Here is an 18,430-nt window from a genome sequence, read left to right as displayed (position 1 = left end):
GAAGCACTGCCTTGTGACCGGGGATTGTGTGACCTTCGGACCAAGTGACTACAATGGACTCAACCATCCTAAGTGTGAAGTATAGCCTCTTGAAATGCCCCAATGTCTTTGGGCCACGCCTTGAGTTTATACGGATCATGGACGGATCATCTGTATGCCTATAACCGAAATAAATGTTGACAACAGTTATGACCTAACCGAACAACCTCACCCCTTTGTTATTATTGATCTTTGTTTAGTTTTTTGTGCAGAGTATACAGATTGAGACCTGTGACACGTCAGTTTGTCGTCAGAGAACAAAGTGGTTCCTCACTCCCTGTGGGATTCGACCCTATACTTGCCAGTAAGACTTGTTTCTGGTTGCGAGACGTAGGAGCGTGTATCATCCGTCTAGGGTGAACACAAGTATTTTGATCGTACCGCACGACGGGTGTATGTCAGATACAAAGATAGACTTTACAGATTGACTGCCTAAGTCTCCTTCGTCAAAGCAATCCTTGAAGAACCGGTGTCACGTTTGCAACAGGAAAATGACGAGTTGGTTGTGAGTGAATGTTAGGTTGTTGATTTTGCACTTCCAAAACGAAGGAATGAATGAAGCTTCTTGCTGCTTTTATAAGCCTTCATGTTGTAGTTAGTTTCCTCCACTTTTCCCTTATAGAACGTTCCTATAACCGCTGCAATCCATCTTCAAACACTGCTAGTCGACCAGTCTGGAATGTTGGTTGAAAGATCATGGGTCCTTAAAAGTAGGAACTAACTCCCCACTACTTTGGACCATGAATAACCGTCTTTCCACTTATTGAAAACGTGGTCAACAAGCATAAAACCTTTATTTCACAACCAAAGAATAATAAAACATAAAAGGAAGGTAAAGATTAAAGTGTTAATATATAAGAGTACCGACTTTTATATAATAAAAATAAATTTTACCCACTCAAATAAAAACATAAAAAAATACCCACTTTTTGTATTAAAGGACTAAATTGCCCTTCTATATAAATGGGCAAACCCTAGCCTCCTCTCATTCTCTCATTTTTTTTTCTTTTTCTCTCTCTCTTCTCTCTCTGCAAGCTCTCTTCTCTCTCTGCACGCTCTCTTCTCGATCTGGAGCTTGCTGAGGCCGAGGACTGCGGCGGCGATCGGCTTCCTCCGCTGCTCCAGGCTGTCCTCCTCCCCGATCAGCGTCGGCGGACGGCGGAGCACCGCCGGATCGAAGTTGAAGCTGGTCAGCAGCTGGTCGGCGTCGACGGCCTTCCGGTCGAGGAACGGCGGCATAGATCTCTCTCTCCATCATCATCTTCTTCGTCGTGTCGCCTCCTCTAGCTGTGAATCGTCGTCGCGCCGCCTCTTTCAACTGCAATGGTAGATCTGCTGCAACATCCACCAATTCCTTCGATTTTAGCCAACGCCGCCGCGATTTTAGCCTCCGCCCGCAGCCACCGCTCTCTCTCTCTCTCCTCTCGCTCTCTCTCTCTCTCTCTCATCGCAGATCTTCTCTCCCTCTCGATCTGTTCTGTCGCTGCCGCCTTGGATCGGCGAAGGTCCGATGCCTCCGCCGTTGGTTTCGCTGGGGTACCGCTGCCCTATTCCCACTCTTCCCTCTCTGAAAATTGCATCGCATCTCTCTCTATCTCTCTTCGTAAATCTCTGCTCCTCTCCATCACTGCAAATCTCCTCATGTTTGAATTTTGATGAAGCTTTGTTCTAGAATGAATTTTGAATTTAGGGATGAATTTTGATGCCGATGAGAATGATTGCCGATGATAATGATTGGAATGAATTTCTGCAGATTGGATAAATTTCTCCCTAATTCAATTGAACGTAATCGAAAAAACATATATGCAACGAAGAAATTGATGAAAATCGCGCAATTTTGTACAAATGTTCTTGAATTCACAACCACGTTTATGAATTCACAACTGAATTATCAGCGTTGGTTGTGAATTCACAATTGAAATAGTGTTGGTTGTGAATTCAAGTTTTATTGGTTGTGAATTCACAATTTGAAATAATGTTGGTTGTGAATTCAAGTTTTATCGGTTGTGAATTCACACATCGAAATAATGTTGGTTGTGAATTCACGCGAATTCACAACCAATACTTGAATTCGAGTTGAATTCACAACCAGTGAACAGTGGGTATTTGTAAAATTTTTATATGTAAGGGTAAAATGGTAAATGTGGGTATTTTTTTAAGTTTTTATATTAGTGGGTAAAATTTATTTTTACTATATAAAAGTGGTTATTTTCAAAATCCACTCAAAATTAAATATATACAATTACCAATGGAGAGTTAAAGTATGGAGTCAAGACAGACTTCGGAATGTTGGTTGAGGCCCAGAATTATTGACAATATGAATGTTATCAACATTCAACCCAACATTAAAAACATAAATGTTATCAACATTCAACCCAACATTGTCGGAGTCAACATTGACTCTAACAACAACAACAACAACAATAATAATAATAATCTATTTATTATATGAAAACACAGTTTGTGGCAAAATTGTAATTAAAGAATCAATCAATGGGTATTTATAAAACTCAACAAATCCCATATCTCATATATTTTCTCTCTCCTCTCTTTCATCATACGTATTCTTCAATTTTCTACTCTCTCTCTCTCTCTCTTTCTCTCATATTCTCTTTTTCATATTTTGATGATTTTTTAAAAAAATCAAATTTTATTTATAAAAAATATTCTATATATATCTTCAATTAAAGATGAATGCAAGATCTTTGATTAGGTATCAAATAATTATTCAACTCTTTTATTAGTATTCTAATAAATTCTAATAATATAATTTATTTTCCTACTTATCAATGGAAGCTTTTCTAATAAGATGACATAGGTAATGAGTTAACTTAGAAAAATATTAATTTTATGCATGATTAGCTTATGTTTTAAAACTATATATTATGATGTGAAAACTCTTTTTTTATTGTTTCTTCGTTTCTTTTAATTTGAATGATGTGTTGATTCTATAATTTTAAGGAAGAAAATAAAGTTTTCCATCAAATAGATGGAAAATTAAAAATTATATTTTTCAAAATTATAAAATAAAATTAAGGATCTTTACTGAGTAATTGATGTAGATTATTTTTTTTAAGCAAAAATAATTTACATTTACTTATATTCTAACTATATTTAATATTTATTTTTTATTTATTTGATACATCATTTAATTTATTTATTTTTTATAAATTAACATTCACAGGGGCTCGAACCCAAGACCTTCGGTTTTAGACATTAACCCCTAATCGCTTAACCGATACACACGTTATATCGTTTAATTTTACTAATAATAATAAAAAATCCTCAAAGCTTATAGCCATAGTGAAATTTTTCACGTGACCGTTCTCGCCCATCACACGCTCACCCTTACCATGCACCCAAAGCAACATTTTCCTAACATCCAATTCATATATACCTTTTTTTTTGAAGTTCCAATTCATATATACCTTATGTAAGAGATAAACTTTTTCTAACAATAAAATATACTTAAAAAAAAATCCCGATATTAAAGGACAGTCTCACACACATCAAATTGTAGCAAGCCATAGAATTAACTAATGGTAGATATTACCCAAAATATTTCTAAAATTGAAACCTGCGCCATCAATATAAAAGTTCTCAAAAATCATTACCTTCGATCACTAGAGATATATATATATTAAGGAGGCAACGACTTTTGCTCCTTAACAACACTCATTTCCCATCTTCTCACCACCGCTCCACAGCCATGGTGATGAAGAAAATCATTTGCGTTGGCCTCATTGCCGCCTCCGTCATAAGCGCCGCCACGGCTGCTGCCGCAATTGGAGACACACCGGCTCCCGCTCCCGTCGTATTCAGCAACAGCGTTGTCGATGCGTTGCCTACTTTCGGCTCTTTCGTCGGCACTGCCATCTTTTCCTATCTTGCTCTCTACATGCATTAGACAAATGGATCTTCTGGTGTATATGGATTCAAAAATATAATTTTTCTTTTCATTTTAATTTTTTATTTTATATGATATAAGATGTGATAAGGATCTTACGTACTTAAAGGGATGAGATTGAGTGTCCTACAATCTTATGTGTACCACTGTGTCCCATACTTATAGCTATTATTTTAAAAATATTTTTTATAAAAATAAAATTTATTATAATACTATGAATTATATTTAATTTTTATTTCAAAAATATAATTTTTTAAAAAAGTATATACCATGACTTTGAATTTATTGATCACTAATTTATTAACAACATAAACTGCAACTAACACAGTATAATTGTAGCAAATAAAAAATAATCGAGTATCGTATCCTCAGGGACTGATAAACAAAATAACTCTAAACACAACTTTTTCCCTCTATTGATCTCACCACTCTTGCCTTTTTCCGCTCTATTTCTCACCTCAAGAAAATCGAACTCCCTAGATCTACCACGTGAAGTCAACGTACCAACTGCACAACGAGATCAACAAGCGCACTCGACGAGAGCACTCGATGTCACGCCTCACAAGAACCACAACAAACACACAGAATTGATAGGACTCGACAAAAGAAAAGAAAGACTCCTAAACGCAGACTGGAACCCCAAAGTCAGTGCTGCGCAGAAAACAAACGCCACAACTAGCTATGTTACCCAAAGAATTAAAGAACACATGAAGGGTTAAGAGATAAGAAGTTTCGAGATTTGCAAACACAAATTTGATGCTTTCTGCGTCCTTTTTCTTTCGTACCTTTTTTTTTTTTTTTGCCTTATGGAATAAGGATTTCGGAAAAAAAACTGATGTGAAGTATATGGAATTATGTAGTAAAAAGGGGTGGAATATGGTATATGCGATATGTATGAATGGTGTGAAAATGAAATATGGAACGTAAAAGAATATGTATAACGAACCCTAATATGGCAACCCTTACGAAACCTGGAAAACTGATACCAGATGATATGATCTTCGCCGGTGCAGAACTGAATCCTGCAGGACTGATCTCACAAACACGTTCGGAAGACTTAAAAACGAGAACTGAAATAAAGATAAAGTGTGGATATCCCAAAACCCCTGACCTAATCTACGTAGTTTCCTAGAGAACGGATCTCTAGTCCCCAAAGATGTGATCGGTGCAGCAACTCGGAGACGTTGAATGACACACGGCGAGGGATGATGAACTCGTCGATTCGTCGATAGGTTGAATTCTTGTTTGGAAAAATCAAGAAGAATTCGAAACTTGAGAGAGAATAAACTCACTGTAATATTATCAAAATTCCATCCTTTTGTCCAACACATAGTGTTCATATTTATAGGTAACAGGAAACCCTAACGTAAAGAAGGAAACAACTCAAACTAAAGGAAACTTAAAAACAAGAAACAAGGAAACACGCTTGAACCAAAAGAAACTAACGAGAAATAAGATTCCTCTGCTCTGACTAGTGATTCCTCTGCTCTGACTATCGACTTCTCTGGCTATTGGTTTCTCTACTCTGGAGATTGGTTCTTCTACTCTAACGAGTTGACTTCGCTGCTCTAGGCTTTTGATTTCTCTGCTCTGGCCTTTTGATTTCTCTGCTCTGGGAATTCTCTGCTCTGGCAATTCCGCTCCTCTGCTCTGGCAATTCCGCTCCTCTGCTCTGGAAAGTCCGGCTCTGCTCTGACAAGTAATAAGATTTACTACTTTTGAACTCTGATCTGTCGGCCCTTCTCCAATTGGTCTCTTTAGCTCTTGCCTCCAGATTTCTTCCACCAACGTCATTAAATTAGCCTTGAACGTCTTGGCTCTAGATCTCGTCACCGGACCAACTGGCACGTGTACCAGATCTCCACTCTGTGCAGCTTCTGAACCTAGGCTCTGCTCGGCATCCGGAGCTCTGCTCTGAACTGCATCAAATCGTCTACAATCTCTCTCGCTAATAGTGTTCCATAACTAAGATAAAAAAGATCTTTTTCTTTGGGCTATAATGTAGGAACATTGGTTAAGGTAGGGAAATATAGGCTAAGTGACTCAAAAATATATCAAGAACACTAACACCTTATAACTTCGCAAAACAAGTATGGAACAAATTTCATCTTCTTCCCAACTATGCCACCATAATCAACTCTAACCAATGGATTTAATCATCACAAAATAGAACTAGTACTTTTTTATGCTCTCCACTTATTTCTAACAAACAAAGTCAATTTTCTAACAAATCTCTCAATAAACACTCGACTTCATACATCTCTCTATCTCTCTCTTTTTTTCTTTTCTTTTCTTTTTCTTTTCTCAACAATTTTTTTTCTTTTCTTTTCTTTTCACTACTTTTCTAGAGCTTTATTGAGTAAATAGTAACACAAAATCACCCCTTCTTTTTCATGACCCACTATGAACATTCACTACACAGAGATCCCCATATACTACATCACCCCTCCTGCTAAAAATAAAAGCTAATTAGGCTCAAAGTGGATAACAAATGATAATTTTTTTCAAGGATAGTGTTTGAGATAATAATGTGGCTAACAAAAGATGGCCTAAAATCATCTCCTAATTCTGGGCACAACATCAACCTCAATACAGAAACCATGGCAAGTTCTAGAAGATCACCACGTGCATGACAAAACTCACAACAAAGAATAAACTGTGTATGATAAACAGTTATGGCTCAAAATCTCACAGGTTTATTCAACGTCCAAAAGTTAAGGTTAAAATCACTCTAAAGTTATGCAAATTAGTTCCAATTATACTCAAATCATCAAAGAAAATCAAACTCCAATTTTTTTTTCACAGAAATTGACTCAACCTAAACACCTCTAGATTGACTTGCAATAGAACAAGGACTCTCTAGCAATGGTAAGTTGACCCTAGTCGTCTCTCAAGGAAGATCTTAAAGGGCTTCTAATTATGTCACAACGAAAGCAGTAAACTTTGATTATTAAACTAAGACCTGTAATAAAAACTTAATTTAAAACTGAACTTATATAGAATTAACTAGGCGAAATAAACTATTAAACCCTAGGCAAGATTAAATGATTTAAGTAAAGGCGAATTGAATTTAAACGCTACTAACTAAGAATTTAAATAACTTTAATTAGCTTCTAATCTAATTGACATAAATGAAATTGCATAATTGAAAGCAAAGCATAATTTAAAGGATGCAAAGGAATTAAAATAAATACGAAATACCATAAACTTCTTGAGGATGCATTCGCTGTCACTTGATTACAACTTCAATCGAAAACTAAAGTAAAACTAAGCTTGAAAGTAAACTAGAACAAAAATCTCGAAAACTTGAAGAACTAAGAAAACTTGAAAAACCCTAAGTATTTGGTTGCCTAACGGAAGCTCAATTCTCAAAGGCGAAAGCAAAAGATTAGGGCAAAGGATGATTATTACATGAACATTAAGGCCCTATTTATAGACTTTCTTTGAACCCTAATGATGATAAAAAAGGCCTTGCAAAACTGGACTTTAAAGATAAACATCAAGCAGCGTGCGCTCACAGGGGACTGCTAACTTGCTCGGCAAGCCTTTTCAGAGCTGGCGTCTTGGCAGCTGTGGCGAGAATGGCAGAGCTAGATCATCATGGCAGATCTGGCAAGTATGGCAGAGCTGGAAGTCAGCACTGGATTAGTCGGCTCTGTAGAGTTGTAGTCTATTCTGGAACATTCAGCTCTGGAGATAGTGAGCTCTGACTATGGAAGTCAGCTCTGGCTATGGCATTTCAGCTCTGTCGAGCTGGGCTCGTCAGTTCTGGCGCAGGATTATCAGCTCTGCTCTGGCGCGGGCTTTTCATCTCTGCTCTGGCGTGGGCTTTTTAGCTCTGCTCTGGCGTGGACTTTTCAGCTCTGGACACCACTTTGCGCCAGAAAACGCAATTCTAATTGACTCAACCTAAACACTACGCTAGATTGACTCGCAATAGGATGAGATCTATTTTAACGTGTAAGCTAACCCAAGTAATCTCTCGAGGAAGATCTTAAAGGGCTTTTAATTATATCGTAAGAAAGCAGTAAAGGTTTGATTGAAAAACGGTAAATTTAAACTTAAAACTTAAACGTGAAAAGTAAACTTGAACGCTAAAAACAAAACTAAATTGAAATCTAACTAGAACAATAAATTTGAAAACTTGAAGAAACTAAGAAAGCTTGTAAACCTAAACTTTGGCTGCCTAGCGGAAGAATGACTCTCAAAAGACGGAACAAAGATTAGGGCAAAGGGATGATTATTACAATGAAAATCAAGACCCTATTTATAGACTTCATTCCAATCCTAATCACCATCAAACTCGCCTTGCAAAACTGGACTCTTAAGGAAATAGAATCGTGCATTCAAAGGTAAGTCCAGCTGGATCGTGCTCTGCAAGTAATCTCAGCTCTGGCGTAGATTGGCTAACTCTGGAAGTTCGACTCTGGAAAGGTTTGACAGAGCTGGAAGTCAGCTCTGGCATTAGCGAGCTCTAGCAAGTATGGCAGAGCTGGGAGTCAGCTCTGGATATGTTGACTCTGTCGATCTTTAGCTCTGCTCTGTCAAGTTTACTCTGGCGCGTAAGTCAGCTCTGTCGAGTTTAGCTCTGCTCTAACAAGTTTGTTCTGCTTTGGAGATTTCAGCTCTGATAGTGAAGTTCAGCTCTGATAGGTAAGTTCAGCTCTGACTATGAAGTCAGCTCTGCTCTGGTACAGAGCTATCCGCTTTGCTCTGGCGCGGGCTTTTCTACTCTGGACACCAGATTGCGCCTACAAACGCCATTCTCACCCAAAATCTCCAAAATCACACTCTTCCATCTATAAAACCTAAATCTCCTGCAAAGCATAACACAAACCCATAACTGCACCAATTTTCAGGATATTTAACTTAAAATACACACATGCATACCCCCAAAATACGAACAATTAAGCATAAATCAACCCCCCACACTTAGCCTTTTGCTTGTCCTCAAGCAAAATCAGTATGAATCCTAGGAAGAGATTGATTTCAACGATGCTTATTTCCATCCAAACATTCAACAAGTCAATTCAAAATTTTCCAATCAACATACATCTCTCGATCATGCAAGTAACTTAAAGTTTACGATGCAACAAAACAGTAATGCAAGTAATTCGATCAGACCCACTTCTCCGCTAGAAGTGAATTCCCTAATGTGATCGCCTTTATAATCAATATCACCATTTTTCACACTTTGTGTGCTTAAGTTTTATAATCAATATCACCATTTTTCACACTTTGTGTGCTTAAGTTTTCGACAGTTGAGCCATAATTCATGAAATAAAAATCATTTGGATGTAATCCAAAGTCTTTTCACGTGGTTTCCCATGCTCATAGTTAAACTAGCGGAGCAGAGACTCAGAGCTATCCTTTTGAGAGCTGGCCAGTTCAGAGCTGGCCTTTTCAGAGCTCGCAATTCGTCCAACATTTTAAACATTTCACAGATAAGGATACGATCGTAGGAAATCACAATGACAACACTCCCTCTAGCATCTACCGGACAAATCACGTTTTACTTACTTACAACCGTGTTGCAACAATAATCATAATTCTTTGCACAAACAAGAGACATATATCAAAAGCAAAACAAGAATAACCACCAAACAACACACTAACCCGAAAATCACATCAAAAACCATCTTCTCTTCCACAAATTCATAACAAAATCGCAAGTATTGTAATACCCGGGCTTTTGATGACGTGTTTAATTGCTTGATTTTGAGTAATTAGGGTTTAGATCCCTTGTTTGATTTACTTTGTAAAGAGATGAAGAGTTATATGAAGTTTTGTTGTTATATTTTAAAGATGTTGAGATGTTCTTTTGATGATGTGAGGATGATGTGGGATTTTATATCCGTATTTGAGTTTGAGTATTTGAATAATTCTAGATAATTATTTGAATGAGAACGGTGAACTCGGAAGTGAAATCTGAGTCCGTTAAGACGTTTTTGAAATTTTTGACTTTTTGACGATGAATAGTAAAATACGGCTATTTCGTCTTTTTGTCGACTTTCAAAATCTTACGTGCACGTCGTCGAGAAATATTCTTAGTTTTTCGATACGAGTCCAATAATGAAAGTTTTTATTTTTGGACCACGAGTGAATAGTAAATCGGGATTTCTCGATAAACGAACCGAGCTCGTTTATCAGAATTTCGAGAACGAGCTTGTGTTTTCTATATTTATATAGAATTACGAGTATAATGAAAGTGAGTAGGAGTTGAGAGGGCGAGTAACGAAGAGTATGGGTAGTTAGTCGTTAAAACGAGACGAAACGAGATATTTAACGACTAAATATCTAACCTACCCTACCCTTGACCACCCCCAACCGCCCAAGCCCATTTTTCTCTTAAAAATCACGTTTGTATCAGCCAAACACTTTTAACTCACACACACAACACCTAAAACACACACTAAACTCACGCATAACACCATTGTTGAGGAGTTGGAGCTTTTGAGCTCCGATTTGAGTGCCGAGACGAGCCCCGATCATCTTTTCGATCACGTATCTAAGTAGGTAACATCTCTACCTACGTTTTGATGGTTTTCTTTTCGATTTTCATCGACGTCGAAAAACGTCGATTCTCGACTTTATTTTGAAACGACGTCGGATCGTCGTGAATTTTTAGTATGTTGTTCTTGGGTAGATGTTGAGCATGTTTAATGAAGGGAGTAAGAACGGAACGAACCGTAGCTATGAAACCCATGAGGGCAGCCCCGTTTTTCGTCCGTTAGCTTGTCTTTCGATTTTTGTTTGATCGTTTTGACATGATATTTGTGCTTAGGGGCATGCTAGGATCGATATATATTAAATTCGTATTTTTCCAAGCTCGAAAATTGTATAAGTTTTTAGAATATGATTATTTAAATTCGTGAAGTTTGGGACGTTGCATGATGAATATTATTGCATATATGTGTTCTACGATATCACATGAGCATGCTAGATTAATTTGGGAATTTTCGAGGAATGTTAGAAACGAGAAGCATGAGGACCGAATGGTTTGATGCCCGGATGTGAATATTTGATTTTTATTTGAATGATTTGAGTTTATATGTGTTTATATTTATTAAATATTGCACGTATAATTTACTTAGATTAATTTGAACACCGAGGTTCAAATTTGATGAAGGCCGTGAGTCATAAGGCCAGAGACGAGCGATGCTCGATTTTAAGTTGAGATATGTGGCGTATGTGAAGTCATGTAAGTGAACTAGCAGTGCATATGAGTTAATGCAATGTTAGTAAGACTTTATGAATTATTTGAGTATTTATGAGATGAGCATGATTAGTAAGTTATCGAGGTTTTTGAGTTGCATGAGAAATGCATATAAAATGACCAAGTATGAGAAATTAGCATGGATTAGATTTATTAGTTTAAATGAGATAAATAAATTAGAGAAGCATGTTAATTAATTAAGGTTGGAATTTAGTATTTAATTACAAAGTTCGATATTTAATCGAGAATTATGAGCATGTTAAATTGTTAAGATATAATTTTTTATTTGAGCTTGATATCGATTATATGTCTAAATGGAGTGAGTGTGAGAGTTATGTTTAACGCACATAAATGTTGGTATCTGACACTCGAACAATTGGTTTCGAGTATAAATGATAGTTGACTGATAAAGAGTCTTTGTTGATTTTTGAATTGTTGGTTTGCGTTGAAGAGATGTCAAGATGTTAAGTTTTGAGTCGAGAGACGAGTTCACGTAGTGAGATTCATGCGTTGAAATCTCGTGGCTGACGTTATGTATGAATAGGTCATGCCGAAATTTTTAGTGAATACTTTGATATATCATCAAATAATCATTATAATTTCTTAGTGAAATTAGGATTTGAGCATAGTCAATTCTTGTTGACCCGTGACTCAAATACCTGCCTAATGGAAAGTTTAACTTTCTAATTGGTTTATTAGATGAGATGTGAGCGAATTGATCTGCTAAGAAAGTGGACTTTTCGATATGTTAACAACCTAGAGAGATGAACATTAGAGATACTAATGTTTCATAAAAGAGATTAGATTATTAAGCGAGTTATCTTTTATAATGTCTCACCAATTCTTCATAACGATGAAGGTCCTTTTGGGAAGTATCGACTTGAGGGAGAGAGTGACGTTACTCATTGATACAGAGACACAACGAGGTGGGCTTTCTTAAACACGTATATAGAGATCCCCTGCATACAGGCCTCTTATACGAAATGAAATGAATGACATGATATAATTGTTAAGTTTCGATTTTATGAAAATAATCAAATGATGAATGGTTCTTTATGAAATGAAATGAAATGAAGGGAATTATTATATGATGGATGTTATATTGAAGTTATTGCATTGCCAAATTTTTGATGTTTTGGTATGTTATCTATCTGCTTGAGATGAAGAATTCGGTCCTATGCTAGTGTAGATACTACTAAAGATTTGTGTACACTGAGGTGGTCGTGAGTCATCGAGCGGGTTGGCCGATCACAGTGCTGCAGAGGGAGGCCTCCCTCTCAGTACTTGATGTTATAACAGATATGATACATACTTGATGAGAAAAGTCTGCGCAGACAACTTTGAGGAAATGAAAATGAGTTTAGCTAATACAAGGCCTTTCTACAAATTCCTTGTATTATGCATATGAAATGGCAATGACAATATTTATAGCTTTATAAGCATGAGATGAGATGAGATGTTTGGCATGTGTTCACTGAGTGCTTTTTGTACTCAGCCCTGCATATGTTTTTCAAAAATGTGCAGGTTGAGCTGATGTGATGATGGTGCTGCAATGAGCGGAGTCTCCAAGGTTGTTAATAAATAGTTAACCTGTCTAGAATATGTCTTCATACATATGTCTAGCTACTTTCCGCTGCAAAAATGTTATGATGTTATAGTATGTTATGTCATACTATGAGTCTTAAGAGAATGGTTTCATATGATGTACAACTTAATTAATGATATTTATTAAGTTTTTATGTTGTCTTTCATAGACTGTTTTCAATGGAGTATTAATGAGTAAAAATGACGAGTTCTATCAAGGTGAGTAAGTTTTACGGTTCCAAATGACGTCCCTTTCTTCCCCTTATTCTTTAACCCCATCCCTAGTCGTAGATCACTCGGCTTAACTATCCTTAGTTAGGGCGGGCTGCGACAAGTATCCAAGAGCAAGCTAAGAATAGAGGGACCAATCACCCAATTGAAAGCATGCAACAAAACAAGACACCCCCCACTTAAAGAAAGCCATGTCCTCAGGGCACAAAGTAAAAAGAGTTAGAAGACGTCCCTGATCATGGGCGATGAAAGACCAAAGCACTGTGAGGGGCGGAAAAATTTAGAGTTTGCGGCTTTTGGCAGAGTGTAAATGTCAGCGCTGGTCCTTTTCAGAGTGGAATTGCAGATCTGGAAGTGGACTTTGTAGCGCTGGCATTCTTCAGCACTGGCGGCAATGTCAGAGTAGAATTGCAGCGCTGGACCATGTTCTCTGCAGACCAAAAACATAAACACCCAGAATCAAAGCAACCGAACAGGCAACCAAAAACAAGGAAACACAAAAACGGAAAGCAAAGAAAAGAAAAACATAAACTAAAACCAAACCAACAGTAGGTTGCCTCCCACCAAGCGCTCTAATTAACGTCTAGAGCTCGACATCAGCCTTAATTCACAGCTCTGGATCTTGCAGAGCTTGAGACTCCACCTCCTTCGGAGTACTCTGGTACTCATAATACGGCTTCACTCGGTGGCCGTTTACTTTGAAGCTCTCATTCGTATTCTCATTAAACAGCTCTACAGCACCATGCTCAAACACCTCCCTTAGTAGAAAAGGGCCACTGCATCTCAATTTCAGCTTGCCAGGAAACAACTTCAATCCCTAATTGAACAATAACACCTTCATTCCTAGGCAGAGCTCCTTGTGCGAAATACGGCGATCATGCAACCGGTTCACTTTGTCCTTGTAAATCCTAGCATTCTCATACGCCTCATTGCGTAATTAATCCAATTCCTCCATTTGCAACGTGCGCTGCTTCACGGCAGAGTCCAGATCACAATTTGCCGCCTTAATTGCCCAATATGCCTTGTGCTCAATTTCTACCGGCAGATGACACGCCTTGCCATAAACGAGGCGGTACGGACTCATCCCAAGCACGCCCTTGAAGGCAGTTCTGTACGCCCAGAGTGCATCATTTAGCTTTGTAGACCAATCCTTGCGCGAGGGCTGCACTGTTTTCTCCAGAATGCCTTTGATATGCCGATTGCTTGTTTTAGCTTGTCCAGAGATCTGCGGGTGATATGGTGTTGCCACCTTGTGCATGATTCCATTTTTCTTCATGAACTTTGCAAATAGTTTGTTGCAAAAGTGCTTTCCTCCATCACTAATGATAGCTCTGGGAAATCCAAATCTACATAGAATGTTCTCCTGCACAAACTTAAACACAACATTAGCATCAAATGTCCGCGTGGGAATAGCTTCGACCCATTTGGACACATAATCTACAACAAGCAAGATATATTGAAAACCATTCGATGCAGGAAATGGCCCCATGAAATCGATGCCCCATACATCAAAATTTTTGACAATTAGTATACTCTGGAGGGGTATTTCATTCTTGCTGTCGAGATTTCCTACTCTCTGACATCTATCGCATGCCACAGTAAAAACATGAGCATCTTTAAATAGGGAGGGCCAGAATAAACCCGATTGTAGAACTTTGTGCGCTGTCTTCTGCCCCCTAAAATGTCCACCACAATGGGCTTCGTGGCACATCTTCAGAACTTGCTGCTGCTCTTCTACTGGTACACACCTTCGAATAACTTCATCCTTTCCAAGCTTGAACAGGTGTGGAACTTCCCAATAGTAATGCCTGCAAAGAGCGAGAAACCTTTTCCTTTCTTGGGATGTCAGATTCGGTCTTAATACTCCACATGCCAAATAATTAACGATATCCACATACCAAGGCACATTGCTCGCAGGGCTGCCAGCGCTAACTAAGTCACCAACTCTGGCAAAGCTGCCAGCGCTGGCTAAGTCGCCAGCTCTGGTGGAGGTCAGTTCATATGCAAACTTGTTAGCTCCGGAGGGTCTCGAATAGGTGTATGGGGGGGGAGGGGGAATACACCTATAGGCTATTTTTAATCTTAAAAACCAGATGGATCTCAAGATAGAGATCACAACGAAACTTTACACGCAAACTAAGACACCTGTTAACTGAAATGAGTTTTGACCAAACAGGGTTGACGATTGATACTGAAATACTCTTCAGTAAAGAGTTATCATGTAAGTCACTAGAACTTAACTGATGCAAGTTAAGGCTTCAGTCGAGTTTGCTAAAACAGAGATGTTACAAGTCTTCCTGACTATCAGAGGATAGATCAGTCAGACAGATAACATACACAGCAGAAATAACTTTGTTTCGAAATAGCCTTTGTTGAGCACATTGTTAGTCTTAGGTTTCTCTTTGCATTTAATCAATATTCAGTTTATCAATTGAAAGAACATAAGTAAGAATGTAAAACTGAAAGATGTAAATAACATAGAGATTTTTACGTGGTTCAGAAAATATTTCCTACATCCACGGTCGGTTGATCAGACCAACAACTTTACTCCGCAAGTGCTTAACTGGTGCACTGCAAACCTATCCGTGTGCTTAGCCGGGTGCACACAACCGAATCAACTGAAGATCCAATCTTCAGTACCAACACTTCACTCGCGTTGGATTTTCCACTCCTAGCACGAACCTACACTAGGATCTCACGGAGTCAGAGTACCTTCCTGAACTCCTTTTCAACTCAAACACTCGATTTTGTATCTCAAATGGAGGTTTGAAATCTTGCCATCTAAACTTCAAAGAACAAGTTCTTTGGAGTTAGTTATGACCTAGGCTTTGGGTAAACAGAGGTTTTCCTAAGGTCTAAGAGAATGTATGTAATCAACAGTGACTGATTTTTGGCTTTGGTATTCTCTTCTTCGATTCAAGCTTTGAAGAGGTTAAGCTTTGGCTGAGAAACAATTTTGGCAGAGTTTCAGCTTATGTCGTTGAATCGGTGAAGATTGAAGTGATCCTCAAGCGCTATTTATAGGAGAAGTCTTGAATAGATCTGTTGGCGGAGAACGTCTTCAAGATTTCTTCCGTTGGAGAGCTTTTCGAATTTGGGCTGATGCTTCAATCTTCGAGGTTCCTTGTTTGGTGTGAACGGCTATGTTGAAGAGCAGGAGATTTGACATCTCTGATAAAGTAGCCACCAAATAGGAATGACCTCTGCAGAGAGGGATGATCCTGAGATCTCTGCATTTAATGCAGCTGTACTTTTGGAGTACGTGGCTTCCTTTGAACGTTGGAGGTTCAGTCCGAGGAAGAATGTTTAACTGATACTTGACTTTAGTATCAGTCTGCTGAATCCACATGGCACGCATTAAGTAATCAGTTCCGGACTGATTCTTCAACTGATACTTCAGTTGGTAACTTCAGTCTTCAGTCCTTCGTCCTTCAGTCTTCAGTCTTCAGAACAATAAACTAAACTAGAAAAGAACTCTAACACTTGAGTTCGAACAGTTCTAGTCTGTTACAATTGAGGCCTATGGATTTTGGTATCATCAAAACAAGGATTAGGATATTTCAACAATTTCCCAACAATTTCTCCCTTTTTGATGATGCCAAAATCACACAACAGTTCTAGACAAACAAAAGACTGAACTCAGAGCACAAGTTCTAAAACAGGGTGAATACAGTTCTCCCTTAACAGTAGAACCTAAAAACTTGTACTAAGAGCAAAAACACAACAGTTCAAACACAGAACGAGGAGAAAACAGAAAAACATTAATCAGAGCCTGGACAAAGAGTCATTGTCTTTAGGTTGATGTCAAAAGAAGTTCTTTTCATTAAAAGTAAGACTGATGAGACATCAGTCGAGGTACAAAGCAAGACTTACAAGGGAGTAAAAACAAAATAAAAACACATGGGTAACCCATGGACTCCAGCAGTCTGCTTGGCTGCGCCTTCGAACTTCTTGATCTTCATCTTCAGTCTTCATGTTCCTAAGCTTGTTCCATTCACACTTGTTTTCCTTTGACTTGAGGTCTTTACTGGAACGTCCTCCTTACTACTTCTGGTGATGGAAGCTATGATCAGAAAAAACCTTTGAGAAGGTTTCTCTCTAACTTCCTACTTTCCCCTTTTTGGCAATATAAAAAAGAGAGCTGATGATGGAAGCTATGATCGGATGGGACTTCAACTCCGACTCTCAAGCACTTATGGGAGGACTTGAGAAGAGGATGAGTCCAGAGATGCAGAAGAGGAAGACTCCAGTGGGGAGGTAGAGAGATGAGAAGGGAGACGGAGAAGTGAAGGAGACAGAGAGATGGAGAAGAGCAGTGTGAAGGAAAGGAAAGTATGCATAGCATCTTGGAGATATCCATGTAATGCGGCTATGCATACGAACCTGAGGGAGAGGGAGAGAGACAAGGAATGGTGGGGAAGAGGAGTGATAGAAGTGAGGAGGGAAATGAAAGAAATGCATGACAAGCCTGTGGTGAAAGGAGTAGGGCAAAAGGCGGTTTGTCATACATGTAGGGAGTGGATGTGAGGAAGGAAAATTGAATCAGTGGTAGTCGTGAGGACTAGCACTGTCGATGTTGCGCCGACTGACAACGAGCTCCTGCTCATTGTTGTTGCTCCGTATGGAAGCTTCACAAAAAGGTGAGAAGCTTTCTTGAGAACCAGGTGAAGTCCGTCTTCTTGAGACATGTACTTCAAACCATATGGGCCGGGCATGAGGATGGAAGACACTCGCGTCGCTGGATACAAGTGAGAATAGAGCAAGCTTTGACGTCGGAGAGACGTTGAGATCCAGTGGAAGGGTCCGGTGAAGACCAAGTATGTGAGCGTCATTCTTCCACTCCATGACTTTGCAGTCATTGTATTCTCCTTTTGTCGGAACAAAAATTTTTCTGCAACTTTGGAAAGATCAGAAATTTTTCTCACAGTGAAGGCTGTGGAGAGTTGTTAGTTGATGCAGAAAATAGGTGAAGACATCAAGGTATAAATACACAAATTTTACCAAGAGGAAGATGAAAGAGTTTTTTGAAAACTATGCCTAAAATGTTTTTGAAGTAAAAATTTACGTCCGCCGTCACTGCAGAGGACAGAAGCTTCAAAAGGTGAGAAGTATCATTACATTATACTTAGCATGTAGTACCACTTCTACAACTTATCATCATCATGGTACTGAGAAGTAGGCCTCCTTCTCAAGCACCGTAACCGGCCGACCTGACAGTCGGCTCACGGTCATTTCTGACCGGCCAACCCGGTATACAGCTCACAGTTACCTCCGTGTACATAATCCCGCCTTTGGCAGGACCCGAAATCGTTTCATCCGTAGAGGGTAACATACAGGCTCGTCGTCATCAAAATTCGGCAAGTTAATTAGTTCAAACATCAATTTATCATCTTAAAACTTATAGACATCATCAAAATCATCATTTAGAAAGCCTGTAATAGAGGTATTAGAAA

This window comes from Salvia miltiorrhiza, chromosome 3 (genome assembly GCF_028751815.1).
Source record: "Salvia miltiorrhiza cultivar Shanhuang (shh) chromosome 3, IMPLAD_Smil_shh, whole genome shotgun sequence".
Classification (NCBI taxonomy): Eukaryota; Viridiplantae; Streptophyta; class Magnoliopsida; order Lamiales; family Lamiaceae; genus Salvia; species Salvia miltiorrhiza.
The sequence above is the reverse complement of the archived record's forward strand: the minus strand, read 5'-3'. Positions refer to the sequence as shown.